The sequence below is a fragment of the Panthera tigris genome, chromosome D4 (assembly GCF_018350195.1).
Source record: "Panthera tigris isolate Pti1 chromosome D4, P.tigris_Pti1_mat1.1, whole genome shotgun sequence".
Classification (NCBI taxonomy): Eukaryota; Metazoa; Chordata; class Mammalia; order Carnivora; family Felidae; genus Panthera; species Panthera tigris.
The window spans coordinates 83,777,342-83,802,500 of NC_056672.1; the positions used below are offsets into that span (position 1 = coordinate 83,777,342).

Sequence of the window (25,159 nt, forward strand, 5' to 3'; positions counted from 1 at the left end):
CTTTAAAAAAATAAAAATAAGTAAATATATAAATAAATAAATAAATAAATAAATAAATAAATAACTAAAGAATTCAAGTCAAGGAAATCCCCAAACACCATGCTTTCAAAGCCAGGATGTAAAAGCAATCACACTTGCATTTAAGGCTTCTTGGAGCCGCCTCTGTGGCACCAAATTCCACCAAAGATAAAGAAGATGTTTGTGCTAAGTTGGGAAAGTGGAGACATCAGCATTTTTACCTTCAGACCATTATTTCTGCTCTCCAGACAGCACCTGATAAAGCATCTAGAGTGTCGTCTTCTGCGCAGCCACTGCGCCTGTGAAGCCTGTGCTCGGGGGTTTCCCTGGGGTTTCCTTTCCGACAATTGCAGCAGAGACTCTGAGAGGGGCCCAAATGAGCTGCCTTAACCTTCCCGTAAACTGATATTTCCATAGAGGATTAAGACAAACATTTCAAATAAGCCAATTTCCTTTACTAAAAAACTAAAGCGACAACAGTAGTACCAAGAGAAATATATAAAGACAATGAATAAGACACACTTTTCTTGTCTTTCGGCATGCAAAAATATGAGCAAAAGGTTAGATGGGAGTGGGCTACACAATTTCCTGTTATCTGACGCTCTACATTGGAGCCTAATGAAAAGTTATATAAGAATTACACTGAGGCCCTGCCAGGGGGAAGAGGAAAAAAGTCTAAATGCTTCATGTTATCTGATATATGCTGACGCTGCATGGTATATATTTCTGTATTCCTGTTTATTGTAAATTTTTCTATTCAGAAGAATGCAACTATGTCTCTTTTCTAATAAGGCACGTCCAGAACTCTAGGGATGCCAAACGGTTCCCTGTTGAACAGGTGAGAATGAAAATCCCTAACTATCCTTGAGGTCCCTATATAAGGGCATAAGCTTCCTTATCCTAAAATGTGTTAGGCAGTTCCCCTGGGCCACAGGAAGTCAGAATTCCCTTCGACGCAAAGGGGTAGGGATATATATGCTCCTGAACTAACAAAAAGGAACACAAAAGAAAAAGCTAAAGTGGAGAATATACTTACTACATCCAAGTCTTTAGAAAGCTGAGGGGAGCCAGAGGGCCTTCTTAGCTTTGGTCACCTGCCAAATTTCATACTGCTTGCCTCATCTTCTTCTTCTTCTTCTTCTTTTTTTTTTTTTTTTTTTAAGTTTTTTAATTTATTGGGGGGGAGGGGCAGAGAGAGAGAGAGAGAGAGGAAGAGAGAGAATCTTAAGCAGGCTCCATGCTGTCAGCACAGAGCCCAACATGGGGCCTGGTCCCATGAACCATGAGATCATGACCTGAGCTGAAACTAAGAGTCAGACGCCTGACTGACTGAGCCACCCAGGCATCCCTCCTCTTCATTTTCTGATACTGTGGAGCCTTTCTTGCTTTTCCCTTTATGGTTGTGTCTCCCACATACCCATATTCAGTTTTACACTATTACATGTATAATGTGAGATATTTCACATTTAACACTCTATATTAACACCTTGAGCACTTCTGGAAAGAGAATGGCTAAAATTAAAACCAGCTAACATTTACTCTATGTGTCAGGTGCCAGGTTGAGCCCTTTACATATATTACCTCTTTTGATCTGCAAAACTGCCCTCACTCCATGATACAGATTAAAAAATGCTAAGAAGTTAAAGGAATCATCAAAAGTCACACAGCTAGAGAGAGAACTCAGATGGAAACCCAGGTCTGACAGGATTCAAAAGACCACAATCTTTAACTATTTTAATTCTCTTTAAAACCAATATATTTTTAAAGCTTTTTTTTTGTGAGGAAAAGCCTTTTATTTTGAATCAACATTTTCATGAAGTCAAGAATGATGATATATTTATGCATAAATTGTCTCTTTATATCTTGCTCTTCCTTCTATAATATTCTTTCCATAGCATTTAATACAACACATTAAAAAAATATGTTCTGTTTTACAGAAGCACTTCTGTTTCAGCCACATGGCAAAATATGTACCCTGGCCAACAGTCTAACAGAAAACATCTAAAGATTTTGAGGAGCACCTGGGTAGCTCAGTTGGTCAGTGTTCGACTTTGGCTCATGTCATGATCTCAAGGTTCATGGGTTCAAGTCCCATGTCAGGCTCTGGGCTGACAGCTCAGAGCTTGGAGCCTGCTTTGGATTCTGTGTCTCCCTCTCTCTGCCCCTCCCCTGCTCACATCCATCTGTCTGTCTGTCTCTCTCTCTCAAAAATAAAAATAAATAAGCATTAAAAAATTTTTTTGATGAAATACAAAACATTAATTTTACTTAATTCAATAGGCTAGCAAGTATTCACGGAATTCACAAAGGCCCCAAAATTAAGTGACATGGGCAACGTGGGAAGAAAACAGAACACATTTTTTGCCAATATTGATGGTATTTGCCAAAGTGACATTAAGTGTCTGCTTTCTTCGTCAGATGGACACACAAGACACCCCATCCATAATCTATAATAAAGCTGGAACTCCAAAAACCCAGATGTGAGAGTAAATTAGAATTAAGGTCCCCTCACCTGACAAGGAAAACTTGATGTCCAAAATAAATTTTTTTCTCCTGAGACTTTATAACCACAACCTTCACATAAGATTTTCATGCCAAATTCACATTACCTGATAGGTGGACCAGAAAGAGTCAAACCAAGAATTTAAAGTCATCCTGGGGAGTTGGGGGGGGGGGGGGGTGCCTGGCTGACTCAGTTGGTAGAGTATACAACTCTTGATTTCAGGGTTGTGAATTTGAGTCCCATGTTGGGTGTAGCGATTACTTAAAAAAATAAAATCTTAAAAAAAAAAAAAAGTCATCCTGGGCTGGTAGTGGCCCCAGCTACCAGACAAAAGCAAACAAAGCCTTGCAGGAGGAACCTGTATGACTCAATAATTCCAAAAGAAAAAGTTGCAAAAAATAAGTTGTTCCAGCCTCAAATCATAAAACACAGAAAGTATCATTTAAAAGACCCACAAAGACTGAAGTTAACAGAATGATCAGAAATAAAACAGAAAATAAATGTTTAAAGAAAAAAATGTAAAGTATTAAAAATATAGGTAAGAGCAAGAGACTGTAAAATCTTACCCAGGTTGTGATCTGATATTATGGTTGAGTAAGACAATGTCAGTATCCTTAGGAGATACAAGCTGAAGTATTTAGGAGTGAATGGCAATTCTGAAATGGCTAAATAAAAGATAAATAAAAGCAAATATGGAAAAATGTTAACATCTAATGAATGCAGGTGGTAGGTATAAGGGTGTTCGCTGAACTATTACTGAGAAAATTATTAAATGTTTCTTAACAAAACGTTTTAAAAATTACCAAGCAGATTTTTAGAATATCAAAATGGAACTTCTAGAAATGAAAAATCCAGGGGCACCTACCTGGGTGGCTCAGTGGGTTAAGTGCCCAACACTTGATTTTGGCTCAGTCATGATCTCACAGTTTGTGAGATCGAGGTTGGCATTGGGCTCCCGATGATAATGCAGAGCCTGTTTGGGATATTCTCTCTCTCACTCTCCCCCTTCTCCATCCCTCCCCTGGTCACATGTACACGTGCTCACTCTTTCTCTCCCGAAATAAATAAATAAATAAATAAATAAATAAATAAATAAATAAATAAACAAACAAACAAACTTAAAAAAAAATAAAAAATAAAAATCCATTGACTAAAATTATAAGTGCAATGTATGAATTCCATAGCTAAAAAGAAAATATGTGAATTGGAAAATAGAACTGAAGAAATTCCCTAGAATGTAACCCAAAGAGAGACAGAGAAAGTATGAAAAGCAGGTTAAGAGATATGGAAGACTGAGGAACATATTCTAACAAGTTTAACTAGAATTTAAGAAGAAGTGAGTGATGAATAAAGGCGCAGAGGTGAAACCTGAAAAGAGAATGGCAGAGAATTTCCAGAGCTGATGAAAGAAACCACTGCACAGACTCAAAAAACCCAGTGAAACCCAAAGAAGAAAAACAAGAAAAATTTGTATCTAAACATGTAAGCGTCCATATACCAGTCTAACCAAAATGGAGCAGACACAGTTACATAAGGGGAGTAGGGGTGACTCTAAAGATAGAGTCACAAATGACAAACAGTTCAATTTACCAGGAAGAAACAATTCTGAACTTGTGTGAACCTAAAAACATAACCTCCTAATATGGAAAAGAAAAATCTGTCAGAACTTTAGGAGAAAAAAGGCAATCTATCAACACAGTGGAAGATTCAAACGTATCTTTGTCTAATTGATAGTGCAAACAGACAAAAAATATCAATAAAGATACAGATTTTAACACAACAGGCTCGACCTAATGGACAAATTTAGAATCCTGCAACCAACAGCAGCATTGCTCCAGCATTCTTTCCAGGTTCACAGGTAATATTTATGAAAAGTGACCCACAATGGTGAACATAAAACCATGCTCAACAATTTTCAAATAATTGGTATCATTAGGCCAGATTCTCTAACCACAAAACAATAAAGTTAGAATCAATAACTAAAGAGCAAAATTATAAAAACCTAATAGGTTTGGAAATTTAGAAACACATAATAATTCATGTATCAAATAGGAAGCAATAGGAATTAAAAATAGCTAGGGATAGACATATCCCAAAAATGTGAGATTATGAGCTAAAGCTAAAGGAAGAAGGGCCTGCACGTCCACAGCAAGCAAGCATTGCAGTGATTCCCTAAAGTATGTATGGCCATTTTGCAATCATAAACTGACAAAGAGGAGTATCAACACTTCAAGAACTGTTGGACACTGCTGAAGCTGAAAATGGACCATGGCTACACTGCAGCCCCACTCAGGAGTGGCCTTAAAAGACAAAAGTGATGGGGAATGTTCCCAATAGTCAGAGTTTGGGACAATGCGTTTGTTCATCATCTTTATGTCAAAGTGAAGGCAAAATGTCAGGAGGTCAAAATATGTAGACTCTTGGGAACATGGATCTCAGTAGAGTTCCCACTGCCCTAACCAGCAAAAGTGGCTCACTGTGCCTGAACCATGCAAACAACAGTGGTGTATGCTGAACACCTGCCTTCCTCCTAGGACTCTGGAATTCTGGTACATGCTAGGCAGAGGGTGCCCATGTGACTGCTTCCAATAGAAACCGTGGGCACTGAGTCGCTAATAAGCTTCTCTAGTAGAGAATATTTCACCCGTGTTGACAAAACTCACTGCTGGGGGACTTAAGCATGTCCTGTGTGATGCTGGAGAGGGGCCTCTTAGAAATGTATACCTGGACCTCATTCCATATGCCTTTCCCCTTTGTTGATTGTACTTTGTATCTTTTTGTGGTAATAAATCATAGACATGAGTGCAACTATATGCTGAGTCCTGTAAGTCCTCCTAGTAGGATTCCCAACACAGACTTGCTTTAACTTCAGCCAGTCTCTTTGTGATTGGTCTCCCGGCGCTGGCACAGAGGACACACGAATAGAGTAGCCACGGTGGCAGAGATTGAGGCTATATATAGGCCCAACGCCATTATTTCCCGCTCACCAAGGCTGATACCACCTACTGTCTACTGTCAAATATCCAACCTGACAGCACAGAGAAGAATGCTGAGTCCCCAATACAGCATCCTCCCTAAGATGACCAACCAGCCATTGGTGTGAAGTTGAACGCACTGGACCCCTTCTACTCTAAAAGTGGTTTTGGATGAGACCAACAAATATTCAAGCATGGGATTGCCCTTCCTGCCAGTAATGCCTTAGCTACCACCGTTATTGCAGAGTGTTTGATCCAACAAAGCGGCAGCCCACATAATATTGCACCAGACCAAGGAACCCATTTTATAGCAAAGGAGATGGTAGCACATAACCATGGGATCCTCTGGTCATACTATACACCATACTATCCAAAAGCTGTTGGTCTGAAAGAATGAACAACACGTTGAAGGTACAGATAAGGCACCGGCTCAGAGATGACACCCTGTAAGGCTGGGATGCCATCTCTAGGATGCAACATATGTACTAAAAGTCAACAGCCATTATATGATAGTATGTCCCCAGCAGGTAAAATACATGGTTCTAGGAAGCAAGGAGAAGACGCAAGAGTGGCCCCATTAGCTGTTATTCCCAGTGACCCACTTGGGGAATCGCTAGAAACTGGGGCTCTGTGGATTAGAGAACCTGGTTCCCAGAGGGAGAACACTTCCACAAGGAGACAAATATTAAACTATGGTTGCCACCCAGGCTCCTCATGTCAGGGGATATGAGGCAAGAAGAAAAAGCACTATCCTGACAGGGGTAATTAATTCTCATCAGAAGGCAGGGCCACTGTTAGACAACAGAAGCAGGACGGAACATGTCTGGCTAGTAAATCTACTTGGGCATATTTTGTTACTCTTCTGCCCAATTTTGATAATAAAAGGACAAGTGAAGCAGCCACAGCCTTTGACCAGGGACTTGGACCCTCAGGGATAAGGGTCTGAGTCATCCTACCATAAGAGCCACCCAGACTAGCAGAAATGGTAGTTGAAATTGAAGGGACTAAAATGGATTCTCGAAGAGTGGGGTGAGTTCAGTTGTGGCCTCAAGATCAGTTGCAGAAATGGGGACTGTAGTTTATTCCACTAACCTTCCTTGTATAAGTTTCCCCAAAGAAAAGACACCCACCACAGATGTGAAGCAATGGTCCCAGGACATTCATGAAGCAAATAAACACAAATGGTATGAAAGGCAGACTGACATGGTCACTGGCTATACCATCCAGATGTCATCTTCAGGAATGAAGGGCATATTCCTCAACTGCTGGGATGGCTGCTGGCTATCAGCTGCTAGTCCTTCCCTGGAAGACTAATAGAGCCACCTAATCCAAGATCACACTCCCTTCTCAGAGCGGCTAGAGCCCAATGAGAAGTCAGATGCAAGGGATATAAAGGCCTGACTGCCTTATCCCAACTTGTGGCAACCCTGAAGTGTCATCTTAGTTTCAGAGTGCCCCATGATGTTATTAGCACTGCTGCCCACCTCCTGCTTCCACCCAATCCTGTTTTTTTCACTTCTCCTCACAGCTGTTGATCCAGAAAGCACTCTCTCATAAATTTCCTGCATGTTTATCTCTATCCATTTCAGAGTCGGCTTCCCATGGGATCCTAATCTGCAAAAAGAGTTTTATTAGCAAGTCCCAACAAACATTCAAAAGCAGATAAAGACTTCTATGGAGAAAATTATAAAATTTTATGAAAGACATTTTAGATCATTTAAGTAAATGAAGAGATATACATGTTCAAAATGGTAAAGATGTTAATTCCCCTACTAATCTACAAATTCAGTCCAATCAAAATCTCAACAGGAATTTTTTAAAAACCTGACAAGAAGATTCATAGTTTATATGGATCATAAGGAAACAGGTCAAGAATACACAGGACACTCATAAATAAGAAGGAAGAGTTTAAGGGGCATGATCATATATCAGGAATTGTTTTGGGGTGCCTGGGTGGCTCAGATGGTTGAGCATCTGACTTCGGCTCAGGTCATGATCTCGCGGTCCATGAGTTTGAGCCCCATGTCAGGCTCTGTGCTGACAGCTCAGAGCCTAGAGCCTGGAGCCTGTCTTGGATTCTGTCTCCTTTTCTCTCTGTCCCTCCCCAGTTTGTGCTCTCGCTCTCTCTCTCTCTCTCTCAAAAATAAACAAACATTAAAAAAAAAAAGAAATTGTTTTAAGTCTGAGATAATTAAGATGGTGTGGTATTAATGTGTGGAAAAACAAACCACTGGAAAAAAAGGGAGCCCAGAAATAGCACACAAAGTGTGATAAATATGTGACTCAGTTATCACCACAGATCAGGAGGAAATGAGACTTACATAACTAATGCCCAGACAACTGATCCACCATCCAGAAAAAGAGGTGAAATCGTACCCTTACCTCACACTACACAACTAAAAATAAAAAAAAAAAAAAAAGAATTCTAGATAGCTTATTTAAATACAAAAATTTAAATACAACATAGGAAAATATCCTTCTGATCTTGGAGTAGGGAATGATTTCTTAAACTAGACAAAAAAAAGTCTAAGTAATGAAGTAAAAAGTTCATAAATACAATACATTAAAAATAAGAATTTACTTATCAAAAAAACACCACAAAGATAATGAAGACAAGCCACAAATCAGAATAACATATCTGCAGCAGAATGGCTGGTATCCACATCTATAAAAATGGTTACTACCCAGGGGCGCCTGGGTGGCGCAGTCGGTTAAGCGTCCGACTTCAGCCAGGTCACGATCTCGCGGTCCGTGAGTTCGAGCCCCGCATCAGGCTCTGGGCTGATGGCTCGGAGCCTGGAGCCTGTTTCCGATTCTGTGTCTCCCTCTCTCTCTGCCCCTCCCCCGTTCATGCTCTGTCTCTCTCTGTCCCAAAAATAAATAAAAAACGTTGAAAAAAAAAATTTTAATTAAAAAAAAAAAAAGGTTACCACCCAAAATACATTTTTAAAAATTCCTTCAAATCAATAAGAAATTATAAACAAAAATGGGCAAAAGATGTGAACAGTATTTCATAGAACAGGAAACATGAATAACCAATGCACATACAAAAGATGTTTGATTCCAGTTATAATCTGAGAAACACAAATTAAAATCACAGAGATACAATTTCATACCTATAAGACTGGACAAAATTAAGTCTGACGGGATAACTGGGACACTTAACACACTGCTGGAGGGAGTGTAAATGGGAATAACCACTTTAGAAAATCAATCCAGTATCATCTATTAAGGCTGAAGCTGCATACATGTCCTGTGACTCTGTAATTTCAAATCTAAATGTATTCTGGGAAAAAGATTTTTAAAGCCATGGTCCTGAGGGTTGGGAAATCAATTTAGCCAATTTTGATCAATATTTCTTTAATAAACTACAATAGACTAGAGAAAAAAAAAAAGTATCAGAGTGCATTTGCACTTAGTGAAGGTTAAGTATTCTTACGTGAAAATTTTGCTTCCATATGTTGTATATTCATATGTACACATACAGGTATGTGTACTGGGTCAGGATATAAAATGTTATCTCTTATTATAGATGTGATTCATGGTCAAAAATGTTTGTAAGCCTCTGCCTTGGGTGAATTCTTGCACATGTAAATTGTTTGCAGTAGCAAAAACAACCCAAAGGTCCATCAACAATACAATTGATAAATAAACTGTAGTATACTCATACAATGGAATTTCTCCATTAAGAAAAATGACTTCATGGGGCGCCTGGGTGGCGCAGTCGGTTAAGCGTCCGACTTCAGCCAGGTCACGATCTCGCGGTCCGTGAGTTCGAGCCCCGCGTCAGGCTCTGGGCTGATGGCTCGGAGCCTGGAGACTGTTTCCGATTCTGTGTCTCCCTCTCTCTCTGCCCCTCCCCCGTTCATGCTCTGTCTCTCTCTGTCCCAAAAATAAATTTAAAAACGTTGAAAAAAAATTTTTTTAAATAAAAAAAAAAATAAAAGAAAAATGACTTCATTACAGCTACAGGCATCAACACAGGTGAATCTCAGGAACATAATGCTGAGAGAAAAATATCACAGAATACCTGAAGCACAATTCCATTTACATAAAGTTCAAAAATGTATTGTTTAGAAACACAAACATAAGAGATAAAGCTATAAGGAGAAGCAAGGGAATGAAAGACACTTCTGTGAACGGGAGGAGAGCAAGGATACAGAAGGGACTTCAAAAGTACAAGTGATATTCTTCCTCCCACACTGGGTGACGGGGACATGAGTGATTATTGCACAATTATTTCTATCTTATATATACTTTTACACTGTTTTTCCATATTTACTCAAGATTTAATTTTCAAAACTTTAAGACATATTTACAAGTAAGCCCGTATCTATATTTCAAAGATGGATAAGGAGCCTCACAAACTTTCCAGCTTATGTGGAGAAGAAAAGTACCCAATTATGCCCAAGTAACCAACAATTTTCTTTAAGGACTTATAGAGAGACGAAGGGAAGAGAAATATGTATTTCACGCTAAAAGCATTTTTAACAACTTCTCTTCATATTCTTTCCTCCTGCAAATTCTCTGGTCCCCTATAGTTTACAAATCAAAAAACCCTCTCAAAGCAGAATGCTGAATGCCGAATGCTAGAGACAATTCATTATAGGACTACTATGAATCAAGGACAGAAATGTTCACAAGAAAAAATATCTAAAATTCCTACTAAGTTTAATTGAAGCTCTGGAAAACTTCAAAAGGATTTCAGTTGCTAATTCAAATGTTGGTCTATATTTGGTAAGATGCAAGATTATTACTAGAACACAAAGACATAATGTTATGGTATATTGTCAAGTACTGATTTTTTTCCAGAGTAGGAAAAACAAAAAAAAAAAAAAAAAAAAAAAAAAGAAAGAAAGAAAGAAAGAAAGAAAGAAAGAAAGAAAAAGAATACTAAGTGATTTCTAAGGAAGAAAAATACATGCCTCAAATGATAGTTTTCAACAATGGCAAAAAAACAAAACAAAACAAAATCAAAACACCTACCCTATTTAATACAGGATCTTATAAGCACTGCAGGAAAGGGTCACTAGAATACACATTTTTCAACTCCCCTCTCCCTTTATCACTCATTAAAATTCATCTTAATATTTCCTGCTTGGCATTAACACTGGCTAGCTACATTTTAGTGATGTTTACATCTTGCACTTTAAAGAGAGAATGATCATTTACTTAATGCCAACTTTTAGCTTAATGTCAAGTACTTGGAGGTGGCAACAATGACAATGATAATAACAACACTAGAGAAAGCAGTCAGAGGTATAAAAGTAGAAATGAAAGAGGTAAGATGAAATCACTATATTATTCTATGTATTATAATATAAAATAATATTCATATATATAGAAATCCTGTAAGAACTAGTTAAAAACTACTATAAATAGAGAATTTGGTAATGTAAAGGAATACAAAATAAACACAGAAATCAGCAGCTTTCACGTACACAAACAGAATCAGAACATAAGACCCCACTTATAATAGCAACAATTGCAAATATCTAGGAATAAACTTAAGAAACATGCAAGGCATATAAAAAAATTTCCCCAAACAAATACATTCAAAATCCAGAAGCTACAAAGGAAAAAACCCTTTTACAAAGGAAAAGAGTGTTAAATTTCACTCTTTAAAAAAAATTGTGTATAGTCCAAAAAAAATCTCTAAACAAAGTCAAAAGATATACAAGATAAATAATAAACTGGACTAATCTCCCTAATACATAAAGAATTCCTAGAAAACAAGAAAAAGATAAAAAATCCAATATGTCTGGGAAGTTTACAAAACTGCCAAAGTTCTTAAACAAATGAAAGGCCCAACCTCACTCCTAAGAGAAATACAAATTAAAATTACACAGATTCGCTTTTCACATATTAAGACCGGCAAAAACCCAAACATTTTTTAAATTCTGTGGTGACGATATGAGGAAACAGGCACTCTCTTACATTGCTGGTTAGAACGTAATTGGCACAAACCCTAGGGAGGGCAATCTGGCAATACTTACAAAAATTACAAATGCATATTCCCGTTGACCTGGCAATTGTACAGGATAATTCACTGCTGCATTGTTTGTAACAGCAGAAGATTAGCGATAACTCAAGACTCCCTCTACAGGGAACTGGCTGAATAAATTATATTTCCAAACAATGGAATACTACGCAGCTGTATGAAGGAATGAGAAATTCTTTGGGCAGTAATACAGAGTGATTTCCAAGTTGTATCGTAACTTATACAAGTTATATCGTATATTTACGTAAGCAAAAAAAGCAACCTCTGGAACAGTATTAATAGTACATTACATTTTGTGTAAAAGGGGAGAGAAATAAGAATATGTATTCATATTTGCATATCAACATTCTGGAAGATGTACAACAGACTAGTAAAATGGGTAGGTAGGTACTAGGTGAGTAGGGACAGGACGGAAAGAGACTTTTCACTGTATGATACCTTTTCATGTTTTTGGATCATGAAAAGCACCGCCCCTTTAAAACATGAAATAAAAAATAGTAAGACAAGAATAACAATAGCAACTACCATTTACTGAGTACTTACTTTTGAGGTGGGCCTGTATTAATTTCAATTAATCCTCATAACACACTGAAGTAGGTAATATTAACCCCGGTACAAAGAAGAGAAGACTGAGGTTCAGAGAAGTTTCAAATCTGTAAACCAGCGATGTCACCTATCTCACAGGTGGTTGAGAGAATTAAATGAGATAATATATATAAAATAGTTAGCACAATGCTTGACGCACAGTAAATGCTTAATCAATGATTTGCCATTCCAAAGCAATAACTATTTTCAGAGATGTTTCAACTGAGCCATATAAAAAACAGTAAAATCAGACGAGAAGTTTGGCAAAGATGTTTTAATTGAAATTTTTATACATGTAGGTTAAACAGCCTTTTCTAATTAATTGGAAGCTGCTCTAGATATGCTATATCCTCACTATATAAATTACACAGTCATTGAAATAACTGCTCATATCCCATAATTACACAAGCTTCTTTGAGGCTACTATTTAATAGTGTGAATATACTTAATCAGAAAAGATATCAACTGAAGAGCTTAGAAGTGTAACCATTATTTTAATAAGGGGAGGGGGAGCTATACATACGATGGTGACTTCAAGACAGATTCTCAAATGTAAGATCTGCTACCAAACGATGACATTTCAAATTCACTTGGTTACTCATGGACAACAGGATGTCCCACACCATGAAACTACACACTCACTGCACATGCTGCTAGTCTATAAGCAAGATGCTCTTTGGGGAAAATTTCAAAGGAAACATCAGCTTTTCCCTTTCTAGAAGCAAGCTATTCCATCTAGAATGCCCTTTGATATTTAACCCCGATTAAAAGAATAAAAAGAAAAAAAAACTACAACGAAGCAGCTGACTTTTCATAAGCTTACCAGAAACCATATTCAGTATGAATGAGATAAGATTGAATTCAGGGCAGAGGCTTATAAGACATTTTATTTTAATTGTAGTTTTATGTATCTGTCTTTGTTCTGTCTAAAAGATAAGCTACACTTGGATCATCCAATTACGTGGTAAAAATACACACAGGCACACGAGAAAAAAATACACGGTCACATTTAAAGTGTAAAACGAAGCAAAATATAAAGTCTTTATCATTAAGGCATTAAAGTTTAAAATTTATTGTTGAGAAAATGCCCTGCACACCATTTAGTCACTCTAAGTGTAGGACCCATTGAAGGAAGTACTCCATTTCCAGGCTTCCTAGCATTAGCCACAAAATAGGTCTTTCTGCCCTTTTAGAAATATAGAGAAGAGTAGTACCTTCTCTTTCTCTTGGGAAGATTGAATTACCTGCTATGGCCTCAACTGTTCCAGGCTCTCTCGGAGGTGCCTGCTCAACAGTTGTTTCTATGCTCAAACTTCAGGGTTAGGACCCTGGCCAGCCTTCTAGAATCAGGGCTGAGAGCCCAGTTCTTTCTAACCCCATTACCGGCACAGAAAGGGGATGAGACAATACTTCTAAGTCTCTCTCCTCTGCAGTTAACAATCTCATCCCAATATCTAGACCCACATTGCCCAACACAGTAATCACTAGCCACATATGACTATTTAAATTTAAATTAATTTTTTTTTTGAGAGAGAGAGCGCATGTGTGTGCACACATGGAATGGGGGTGGGACAGAGAGAGGAGACAGAGAATCTCAAGCAGGCTCTGTGCTGTCAGCACAGAGCCCGACATGGGGCTCAATCCCACAAAACGTGAGATCATGGCCTGAGCCAAAATCAAGAGTTGAACGTTTAACTGACAGATCTATCCAGGTGCCCCTAAACTTAAATTAACTTAAATGAATTTTAAAATTCAGTTCTATAGTCATACTAGCCACATTTTTTTTAAATTTTTTTTTTTAAATGTTTGTTTATTTCTGAGACAGAGAGAGACAGAGCATGAGCAGGGAAGGGGCAGAGAGAGAGGGAGACACAGAATGTGAAGCAGGCTCCAGGCTCTGAGCTGTCAGCACAGAGCCCGACGCGGGGCTCGAACCCACGAACTGTGAGATCATGACCTGAGCCGAAGTCGGACGCTTCACCGACGGAGCCACCCAGGCGCCCCTCAAGAGAACCACTCACATGTGGCTAGTGGCTACCAAACTGGACAGCACAGATCTAGAAATCTCCATCATCATAGGAAGTTCTACTGCATGGTGCTGGTCTACACTCAGTAGAGACATGAAGGTATCAGGCTGAAGATCCTAATCAGATTTGCCAATAACAAAACGAATATTGTTTTCTAATTTCTACTCCTACCTCTCAAAGTTCCAAAATCAGATTGGGTACAGGTGAGTGGTTAATGTTTAAAAAATCTTTAACAGTAATAACATAAACAGAACATTTATGATGTACAGCCACTAAGCTAAGAGCTTTGGGTATCTAATTTAATGCTCTCTACGATCTTATAAAGAAGGTGCATATCCCTTTCACAGATGAAAAAAATTAAAGCTGAGAGAAATTAAGTGATTTGCCTGTGGTTGCATGGCTAGTAGATGGTAGAGTCAGGATTCAATTTAGAAAAGCAAACAAGCAAACAAAAATGGTAGGTGCAAGTCATACATAAGAAGTAAGCAGGGCTCATCCCACTGAAGCCTTCTGTAAAATTTTCATCATTATAGAATCACAGAAAATCAGAATAGGAGCAGAAACTAATGCAGTGTTTCATGACCATCTTTAACCCATGACCCCTTCTGATGACTATAAAAATCTCACAGTCCCGTAAAGATGAGGTGTATCTCACCATAGTCATTAAAATTTCTTCTATCTTCACATTTCCAATAGTCAATTTTTCATCAAACTTTACTTTTTTCTAAGTACTGTATAAAAACTTTTTATTTTCCTTACATAACATTAAAATATCAAATATGCTCTTTCAAATACATTCATTTCCCCCCCTCAATCACACATGCACTGAACCGTAAAAACTGATCCATCTTTTCAATTTAGACATGAGAACAGTAAGGCCAAAAGAGAGGGGGGGATGGGGATGCCTTGCCTGCAATGAAAGACAGAACTGCTGGAACCAGAACACAATGGCAAGGCTTAGCCAACATACTTTATTTCACCTGACTCTTGAATGGCAAAATTCCTTAGGGCCCCACCCCCCCACCCCCCCAAGAAGTTAAGAGCTGTCCTATTTGATGGCATATCTTGTGGGATTTGTGGGAATGAAGCTCCTGGACAAGAATTCCCTATGCAATTTTCATCGACTGTTGGAGACAGAAGGGACCTCAGAGAACTCTCCAACTCTTAATTTGAGAATCGAGGAGACAGAAGCTCAGCTAGTTACATATAAACTTAGGCACCCTACCCCTCACAGTTTTACAGTCTATGGCAAAGGGGGACTGTTCATACACTGAGTTTTGCTATGTGACCACCGGAGGCCAGGATCTGTGCTAGTCACTGTGGTTGTAAAGACGAACCTGACATTGTCCCTGTCCAAACAGAGCTTACATTCTCTGTAATTATATATTATATTATGTATAATATATTATATATATTTATATGTTATGTAAATATAATTACAATGGAGTGTGCCAAGTATTACTTGCAGGAATGAACTTGAGGAAGTCAGAGGAGATCATATGCAGGCTGAATCTTACTGAATAGACAGAAATTCGCGGACATGGGAAGGCATTCTGGCAGAGAGAACATAACAAGCAAAGAATAGGAACCATGAAATCACAGAACATGGAATGTAGGTAATGAGGCAGGGAAAAGGTATTTTTCCCCCAGTTTTATTGAAAAATAATTGGCAAATAACATTGTATTAAAGGTGTCCAACATAATGACTTATGTATCTACTGCGAAGTGATTACAAGAAAAAGGTTATTGTTTTATGAAAAAATTTTTTTAATGTTTATTCATTTTTTGAGAGACAGAGAGAGAGCACAAGCAGGGAAGGGGCAGAGAGAGGGAGACACGGAATCCCAAGAAGACTCCAGGCTCTGAGCTTTTAGCACAGAGCCCGATGCGGGGCTCAAACTCACAAACTGCAAGATCATGACCTGAGCTGAAGCTGGACGCTCAACCAACTGAGCCACCCAGGCACCCCAAAAAAGAGTAGTTTAAATAAAATCGCTCACTATGTACATTATCAAGAAGAGTCACATAAATATGAAGGAAAAAGCTCTAACCATTATCTCTCCACTTATGAACTGTGCTCTCATTATAAGTCATTTGAGACAAGAATGTGACTCTTCAACAAATGGTGTTGAGAAAACTGGATGGCCACATGTAAAACAATGAAGTTGTACCCTTATGTTACACCATATTGCAAAAATTAACTCAAAATGGACTGAAGGCCTAAATGCGAGACCTGAAACTATAAAACCACTAGAAGAAAACATAGGGGAAAATCTTGAGGACAATGGATTTATCAGCAATGATTTTTTGGATATGACAACAAAAGAAACAAAAGAAACAAAAGAAAATGAAACTACATCAAACTGAAAAACTTGTGCACAATCAAGAGATTGAAAAGATAACCTACAGAATAGGGAGGGGAAATACTTGCAAACCATATATCTGATAAGGGGTTAACATCCAGAATATCTAAAAAAAAACTCTTACAACTCAACAATAAAAAAGTCCAATTAAAAAATGGGCAAAGGAGGGGCACCTGGGTGCCTCAGTTGGTTAAGTGTTTGACTTTGGTTCAGGTCATGATCTCACTGTTGGTGAGTTCGAGCCCTGCGTCAGGCTCTGTGCTGACAGCTTAGAGCCTGGAGCCTGCTTCAGATTCTGTGTCTCCCTCTCTGTGCCCCTCCCCCCTCACACTCTGTCTCTCACAAAAATAAAATAAAAACATTAAAAAAAATTTTTTTAATAAAAAAAAAAAAATGGGCAAAGGACATTTTTCCAAAGAAGATACACAAATGGACAATAAGCACCCGAAAAGATGCTCAACATCACTAATCATTAGGGAAATGCAAACAAAAACCAAAATGAGTATCACCTCACACCTGTCAGAATGGCCATCATAAAACACACACACACACACACACACACACACACACACACACACACGCAAAAAAAGCCCCAAAACAGAAAATAACAAGTGTTGGTGAAAATGTGGAGAAAATGGAACCCTTGTGCACTATTGGTAGAAATGTAAAATGATGCAGCTGCTATGGCAAAGTGTACAGAGGTTCCTCAAAAAACTAAAAATGGAATTATCATCTGGTCCAGCAATTCCACCTCTGGATATATATCCAAAAGAACTGAAAACAGGATCTTGAAGAGACATTTGTATGCCCATGCTCACTGCAATTATTCACAATAGCCAAGAGGATGAAACAACCTTAAATGTCCACCTACAGATGAATGGGTAAAGAAAATGTGATACATACATGCTATGGAATACTATTCTGAGTCCAAAAAAACAAAGAAATCCTGTCAGATACAACTTGAATCAATCTTGAGTACCTTACGCTAAGTGAAATAAACCAGTCACAAAAAAACAAATACTGCAAGATTCCACTTATGTGAGGCATCTAAAACAATCAAACTCTTAGAAAGGGAAAGTAGAATGATGGTTGCCAGGGGCTAGAGTGAAGAAGAAAGGAGAAGTCGTGCGCTTCAGTTCTGTAAGATGAACAAGTTGTAGAGATCTGTTGCATAACAAGGTGTATAAAATTAACACTACTGTTCTGTACACTTAAGCACGTAGGCGTGGCTTACTCCTAAACATCTAAACTAGCAGAGGCACGGATACTACAAAAGTCATTTTTAGAAGTATTTAGAGTACAATGAATATGGCTTTTGCAACACAATTCACAAATATATTCTAGTGACACGAATATCAAAATCAGTTTGCAGGCCTGAGCTCAGAAACTCACTCTGTGGGGTAGCAAGATGGAAAAGTGCTAAGAGGCAGGAGGCACTGACCCCGAGGGGAACTAAGGCCTTAGATCAGATCTCCTACAAAGCAGAAATGCCCAGGAAGCAATGACATCGACACTCTTGTAACCTCTGAGACAGCCAAGGGTGCTTTTTAGTGAAATTCACAACTGCCATGACCACAGTACTCTATCTGGCCAATCACCCTACCCAAGAAAGAAATGAGGTCATCTCACCCTGCCTGGTTCTAAGTGAACCCATGCTGTCTCCTAATGATCACTACTTCCCTTTTCCAGGTTTACAAGCTCCTGACTGCTACTAAGTGAGATTGGTAAATTAAGACTGCTCTATGTCAAGCTCAAGAGAGAAGTCTGTGGATACCTGGGTTGCTAAAGGAGTCTTCAAGAAAGAAACTGAGCTCTAAATCTAAGGAAGATTTTAATTCAGAGGACCAACAGAGCTTGGTAGAGGGCAGGGGGGAGTAGTCAGCCTGTGAATAACAGAGACAGCAAGGCTAAATGCGAGTAGCAGAGATAGCAAACCGGAAGGCCTGGTCCAAGTATAACCTAGGACAAGCAGGGACTATGATAGAGCAAGTTCTTCCTGCTGGGCTGCATCCTTGATCACAAAGGTCAACTGCAACTGAGCTTCTGCCAGAGCTCTCATTTTGAGTATCATCAGACACACATACTATATTAAGCAGAGCTAGAAAGCAACCCCACGTAAAAGACGGTTGTCATAATGGCCAATCTAGTTTCTCCAAAGCACCTTCTGAAGAAATCCACCACTAGGATTACGTGTAATGGGCAATTTTGTTGCAAAGGACCATTGTGCAACATTTTCCCATTTCTCTTCCAGAAAAACACAGAGGTAATTATGTACTCATAGCCAGTGTAGCAAATCAGTTAAATTAAATCTGTATTTCATCTAACTCATATAGGATATGAATAACATAACTAACTTTTCTAATTTCATACTCTAGTACTCCCAAGTAAATAAAAGGGAAAAAAAGTAAAGTTTTCCCCCTACAAATAGAATCTGTCACTTCCTAGGATGTGCACTTTTCAGCTCATGCATCCTAAATGCATGTGGAGATATTATATGCACTTTCTATTTAGCAATTTAATTATATCTTTGCATTCAAAGAGTGGCAATGGTTTGCAGTAATAATCAGGTGAAAGCATTCTAACATTAATATGCTGGAATCCGATGTGTTAATTTGATGCAACTTTGCCTTGACAATATGTGATTAATTTGTTCTCAGGCTAGCCCTGCTCCCAGCTCTGACAGTTTAAAATGCTGGGTTTCTTTATCCATATCGCTATTTGACACGCCTTAGCCCACTGCTTTGCTAAGACCACTGTTAATTTGTAATGAACTTGCTTTTCAGGGGGGCTCCTTCATTTTTAATTCTGTCAGTGTCACCTCCTTGAGGAAAATTACAAGTTTCCGTAGGTGTGATTACTGCCAAGTGCTGCTGATAAGAGGTTTGAGAAAATAGGGCTTTATAAAGAAGTCTGTATTTAATCTGCTGAAACAGATTTATTGCCTCCAGACAGATAAATATAATACAAAGTTCTCTTATTTAAAAGTCATCCCCAAGTTCTCCCTCACCACCACCTCCTCCTAAACAAAAACACAGTTGCATTTCCAGGACTCAATAATGAGTCACTCAGGGAAAAGAGGTGAAAGTGTAATAAATTTAGCAATGATGGCAATTCTTGTCATCGAATTAGACTTGTAGGGGAGTCTTCTAAAACATATGAATACACTTTTCACAAGGTGGAGAAGAGGGAAAAAAATTCCACTGAAACAATTACGGTTTCACCTCCTTTCTAACTAGCAGAGGAACATTACACAGCTTCACCAGCCCATTTCCTTTGGGCAAACTGAGTCCTGGTGAAATCAGACGTGGTTTAAATTTCTGTGTGGAAAATAATACTAATGCTTGACGATGGGTTACGGGGGAGATAGAAAGTCAAAGTCCCAAAACATACCACTTAATAGAATAACTCATTACAGTGATACAAAGCAGCCTAGGAGCACCTGCACAGGTATTCTCCAATCAGCCTTCAAAATAACCATGGCCAGTAGGTACTATCACCCCAGTTTTTTCACATAAGGGAACCAAGACACGCAAAGAGTTCATCACAAGGATGTACCAAGGAAAGAACAGAACTTCGGAAGAGGAAAACACTCCTGTTCACTGCTGTCCTCTCCATCAAGATCTCCATCATGATCTTTTCTCCTTTTCTCCATCACAATCTAATGGGTGGAAAAGTCCTCTCCTCTCTAATTAGTCCACAGATAGAGCTAACCAGTCCAATGTTGGAGTCATTCTCTTCAGCCCTAATCCTTACTCACTCTGCATTTAACAGCAGTACCCTGTTCTCCTGCAATTCTGACCTTCCCATCATGAAGCCTGTTTCCACGGGGCCAGGAAGACACCAAGTCCTGCAAATTCTACCCTAAGATTTATCCAATGTTCTTAAATGTCTACTTATGCCAACAGCAAAAAGCTTAAAACAGCCCCACTTACCTCAAACGTCATTAGAGGCACAAACCTCTTCTTACAAGATTAGTCTCCGAATACTTCACAAACTAAATTGAAATCACTGGATATGAACTATCACTGCATTCCCCTATCTCCCAGTCTTGTTCTCTATATGTTCCCCATGTATATGTTCTCTATGCATCCCCAGCTGCGGCTCAAAAATAAATAAATAAATTAAATAAATAAATAAACAAACGAAACAAATAAATAAGTTTTAAATAAAAGCTAAAAAAAAAAAAAAAAATCAAGAATCCTACCTTCCACTGTATGTTCAGACCGCAGACCGAAGTGAGCAAGATCATGGCTCTACTTTTTTGATAAAACGTTCCCTACCTTTGCCTTCCCTGCCTCTGTCTAAGAAAGAGGCCTGGAAACTGTGGAATACATGCTCAAAGGAATGTAAGCTAGTCATTGAAAAGGGGTATTTATTTGAAATATATAAAAAGAAAAGTTCAAAAACAACGAAGGTAGGTGCAAAAGCAGAATGTAAAATTACACACAGACTGAATTATACTAAAAGATGCAAAGACAATTTATAGCACCTACTGCTCAAAGAGACACATGAAATTTTGATTTTTAAGTTGTTTTTAATTTAAAATTTCCTTAATGCTTCTTTATTGTGGTTTGTATATCTACTAGTCTGCAGGTTCCTTCAGAGCAAGGATACATCTGCATATGCGTGGCCTAAGAGCTCAAGTTTTCACTAAATTAAATGAAATAAAAACTGCCGGGGGGGGGGGGGGGGGCGGGGGGCGGGGAGGAGGCGGGCATGTCTATATCTGCTTAAATACAGACAGCCTAGAGCAGCTCAGCTCAGTCTGGCCCAGGTATGACCTCCAGGCACCAGCTGTGGTGTGCGGGGGCAGCTGCTGCTCTGAGATGCCTTCCCAGGGCAGAGATTACAGTCCCTATTCCCAAGTCTTCCTCCTCCTCAGACAAGGACCTGTGTTGGACGGACGCTGGGGAACTGCTGCCGCACGACAGAGAAAAGGAGACCTGCTCTGAGATAAACATGACCCTGAGCCAGGCAAAGGCAGCAAACACCTCTCCAATGACAGGTGTGATGCCTAGAACAGGCAGTTATCTTGAAAGAGACATACAGATGAGAACAATAATAAAATTGAATAGAAAGAAGGAAAAAAAAACCCTAAACCAAACACTTAAAAAATACCATGGGACATACTGGTTTTAAAAATGCACAGGAAAGCGTTAGTGCATATATATCGAAGACACAATAAAGGCAAATTAAATAAAGTAGAAAATTCAGAACTCCCTCCCCTCAACAACACTATAACTGTAATATCTGCCAGATAACTGCATATTCTGTAATATGTGGGGTGGGAAACTCAATCTATCACTGCTGGAATGGTCATAATTCCTAAGGAGAAAATTCTAAACCAAATACTGCACCAGGACAAGTCTACTAGTGTCTCTAGTTACCAGACCTTTTTTTTTTTTTTTTTTTTTTTTTTTTTTTAGCATTAATTAAATGGAAAGATAATCTACATGCCCTGGTGACCTGTTATGGACCAAGGAATAAAAGCAGAGCTGGGAAGGAGAGGACACTGGGTCCAACAGAAGTTAAGCTCTTATTTATCCAAAATTGCACAATAAGTGGCAAAGCCAGGACCCAAGTCTGCCTGACACATAGTCCATCATACCCAGTGCTTTGCCCAAAGAGTTCACGAGTCTAACTTTGAAAACACATACACATGTGACCTGATTAGAAATGTCACAAATCAGGGGCACCTGGCTGGCTTAGTCGGTGGAGCATGGGACGTTTGATGCCGGCGTTGTGAGTTCGAGCCTCAGGCTGGGTGTAGAGATTGTTTAAAACTAAAATCTTTAAAACAAAAAAAGAAAGAAAGAAATGCCACAAATCAGTATCTAATTAGATATGTGAATAATACAGCACCACAGGAATGGGCAGATGAAAAGTGGTTCAAGTACCAAAGTACCAATCAGCGTTGAGTTTTGCCCTATGTTCTTAAGAAAAATGGGCAGGGTGCCTGGGTGGCTCAGTTGGTTAAACATCCAACTTCGGCTCAGGTCATGATCTCATGGTTCATGAGTTCAAGCCCCACATCAGGCTCTCTGCTGTCAGCACAGAGCCTGCTTCAGATCCTCTATCCCCTCTCTCTCTTCCCCTCCCCTGCTTGTGTTCACTCTCTCTCTCTCAAAAATAAATAAATATAAAAATTAAAAAATAATTAAAGAAAAATGGGGAAACAGGCTAAATGTAGTCCAGGCTGAAGAAATGAGTGGAATAATGGTTTGAAAAATTACAAACAGCTTGTGGTCAGAGAACCAAACTGTCAAGTAATAAGCAAAATGGGGTTACATTAGGAGGCAGGGTGACAGAAGATCTAGAATCAGACTGGCCCAGGTTCAAGTACTGAACAAACTTTCTTTTTTATTTTTTTTTATTTTTTTTAAACGTTTATTTTTATTTTTGAGACAGAGAGAGACAGAGCATGAACAGGGGAGGGGCAGAGAGAGAGGGAGACACAGAATCTGAAACAGGCTCCAGGCTCTGAGCTGTCAGCACAGAGCCCGACGCGGGGCTCGAACTCACGGACCGTGAGATCGTGACCTGAGCCGAAGTCGGACGCTTAACCAACCGAGCCACCCAGGCGCCCCAGAACAAACTTTCTTAATCACTGGCTTTCAATCACTTACTCATTCATTCACCAGACAGTTATTTTATACCTACATGCCAGTTCCTTTCTGAGGCTTTCTGCCTCTTGGTTTCCTCATCTATAAAACAAGAAGAGAAACGCCTATCTCTCTGGGCTATTGTGGAGCTTAAGTAAGAAAGGACGTCTTCATTAAAATAGCATACCTATAACAGGAAGGTAGGTGACAAGTAAATGAGGGTTGAGCTCAACAGTACAAATTAAGTTGGAAGGTATGTGGGGGAAAGGGTGCTGTCGCTGAAGGGCTCTGTCAGGTGGACAGTTTAGTTCTGCTACCTCAGGAGGGCAATGGGGATATTTCATCTGGCCACAGCTGCACGAGACACACTGAGGGAGAGGGGACAAGTGGCAGGGAGGCCAGCCTGGAAGATGTGGTAACATAAATGAGCTGTGAGAGGTGCTGGAACAAAGGAGTGCTGATGAACCTTGAGAAGCGTCAAATCTGATGGACACTGAGAAGGAATCACTGGCTGACCTTAGGGACACAGTGTGAAGAGAGAGCAGAGAAAGAGAAGAAAAGTACTCCCATCATTTCAGATTTTTACTTCTTTTTATTTTTATTAAAAAAATTTTTCTTAATGTTTATTTTTGAGAGAAAGAGAGAGCACGAACAGGAGGGGGGCAGAGAGAGAGGGAGACAGAATCCAAAGCAGGCTCCAGGGTCTGAGCTGTCAGCACGGAGCCCGACGCAGGGCTTGAACTTACAAACTGTGAGATCATGACCTGAGCTGAAGTTGGACACTTAATCGACTGAGCCACCCAGGCGCCCCAATCATTTCAGATTTTTAAATGGCTTAAATCCCACTCTGGAAATCATCTTTCTTTGAAAATAATCACCTAGACATTACCAATTTCACAGAAAGACCCTTTGTTTTGCACACAAAATACACTTTAATATTTTTCTGCAAGCACCATCCTTTCTCCTAGTCCAAATACTTACAGGTCTGTACAAATTACCTCGATCTTTCCAAGATTAAACTGCAATCTGCTTACTCGCACTCATGTCCCTCAATCATTCAGGCCTGAGGAAACAGAGTCTGCACCCTTGAAGACTGCAGCACATAAAACATTGTGTCATCGGTAGAACAGCAGCACTCTGTCCCTAAGCACCTCATTGTCTCCTAAATGGCTTCAGCTACAAATATTCCACTGGCAAAAAGGCTTTATGAAAACCTCAGGGCAAAAGGAATGATCACCACCTTTGTGGCCAACCCCTTGGGGGAAACATGGAGCCACTTAAAAACTGTCTGAGAATTAACCTCACAATAACAAGTGAAGACCTCTGGGAGCCCTTCACACATCATGCAAGTATAACACAGAGATTAAGAATACTGTCTGCAGCTTGAGTGCCTGGGCTCAAATGCTGACTCCCCACTTCCTAGCTATGTGACCTAAGGCAAGTTATTTAACCTTTCCCCCGGCCTCAGTCTCCTCACCTCTCAAACTGGGGATTATCATAATACCTTGTCACAGGGCTGTTGTGAGAATTCAATTAATCATTACATGCAAAGCACTGAGAATTGTGTCTAGCACACAGCAAACTCCCAGTATATGCTCGTTATTATGATTATTGTGGTTGTCATTAGAGTCATTTGAATTACTTCAGATATAACCAATCCACCAAGATGTAGGTTTCTCCCTACCTCCCAATATTTACTAAGCACTATGCTGGGCACTGTGTATACAGAGAAGAGGGAGAAAGAGAAAAATCTGCTCTCTAAAGAGGCATAAACAAGGTCTGTGGAAGTACAGAGGAGAAAGCTACTATCAGGTGAGTCAAAGAAGTGTTAAGGAAGAAGTGACCTCTGAATTAGCTACTGAAGAAGACAAGCAGGAATTTTCCAGGAAAAAGAATGTGACCTGGCAGCAGATACGGCATCTGCTTTTTAATATGTAAGACTGAATCAGCACTGAGGTGCCTGGGTGGCTTAGTCGGTTAAGTGTCCAACTCTTGATTTCAGCTCAGGTCATTCATGATCTCACGTTCATGGGATAGAGCCTCACATTGGACTCCATGCTGACAGTGTAGAGCCTGCTTGGGATT

General features: G+C 39.3%; 1 protein-coding gene across 9 annotated transcripts in view; it reads right to left on the minus strand.

Moving 5' to 3' along the window:
* The window catches only part of MAPKAP1 (MAPK associated protein 1), a 272,555-nt gene that overhangs the window by 159,371 nt on the left and 88,025 nt on the right, over window positions 1–25,159 (minus strand). The window lies entirely within an intron of this gene.